At 33.5% G+C, this 1,043-nt stretch overlaps 1 long non-coding RNA gene across 1 annotated transcript in view; it reads right to left on the bottom strand.

Moving 5' to 3' along the window:
- The window catches only part of LOC108663943, a 1,422-nt gene extending 1,379 nt beyond the window's left edge, over window positions 1–43 (bottom strand). The window contains exon 1 of the long non-coding RNA XR_001930037.1: window positions 20–43. This is a non-coding gene — a long non-coding RNA (uncharacterized LOC108663943). The remainder of the gene's footprint in view (window positions 1–19) is intronic.
- Window positions 44–1,043: the final 1,000 nt, after the last annotated feature.

Raw genomic sequence — 1,043 nt, 5'->3', positions numbered from 1 at the left:
TAAAATCAAGAAATTTTACCTTTACTTGCTTAATTCCTTAAAAATCACCAATTTTCTCTTGAATTTTTCTAACTAGGGTTTTGTTCTTTCTTTCTTTCCTCTTTTCCTTGGTGAGGCTGAACATGAAGAATGAAATAAGAGAGGTGTGTGCTGGTTTTTAATGTAAATTATAAAGAAATGAAAACTTGCCACTTGTCATCATCCCATTGGTCCATTTTTAAACTTAATAATTAAGCATTCTCCCACCACCACATAAAATAGCTCAATTATCCAAAGTATAATAGGTAAAATTTAAGGGCTTGATAGTCAATCAACGTTTGTCAAAGGTTCATTAGACATCGCACATGCAGCCATGTGCTGAAAGCCCATGTCTCAATGCCCCATGCACCTCACACATAGGCTTTTCCTACCTCGATGTCATGTCACATTCCATTTCCAAGGACATACGGCACAAGGGCCTATATGGTATGAACCACTAGACTCAAGCAAGCCCCATACATCCTTAACATATACATGTTTCATTCAAAATTCCATACATAAGTTTTTGTGCACACCATTCAATCATCAATTAATAATAGTCATGCATAACATAAATATGATTCATTCATCAATATTCATATATTGACATAGTCATAGTCGGCACGCTTTCTGTGCCCATATTCATCTATGACCTCATTACTGAAACACCCCGTACTTTGATATGGTGGCTAATAAGCTTATCGGATACCAATTGTGGTTAATTAGGATGTTTAAGAGTGATGAAGGGTGAAAAGAATAGTTTGAAATAAAATATTTCGCACGCGAGAAACTAGCAATTAAATAATAGTATCTTTATTGAGGATGAATTAGTGAGTTAAAAGGTGATTTGGAAGTGAATCGGGGCATAATAAGACATTTTGGGACCCGAGGAGACAAGTGGAGAATTTTAGAATAAAATAATATTTTATTAATAAAATAATATTAAAATATTAATATTTTAATTACTATCGAAATTAGTCATGAAGGAGGATTATATGACTAATGTAAGTGAGGGAGAAGAAATA

The sequence above is a fragment of the Theobroma cacao genome, unplaced genomic scaffold, assembly GCF_000208745.1.
Source record: "Theobroma cacao cultivar B97-61/B2 unplaced genomic scaffold, Criollo_cocoa_genome_V2, whole genome shotgun sequence".
NCBI lineage: Eukaryota > Viridiplantae > Streptophyta > Magnoliopsida > Malvales > Malvaceae > Theobroma > Theobroma cacao.
The sequence above is the reverse complement of the archived record's forward strand: the minus strand, read 5'-3'. Positions and strand labels throughout refer to the sequence as shown.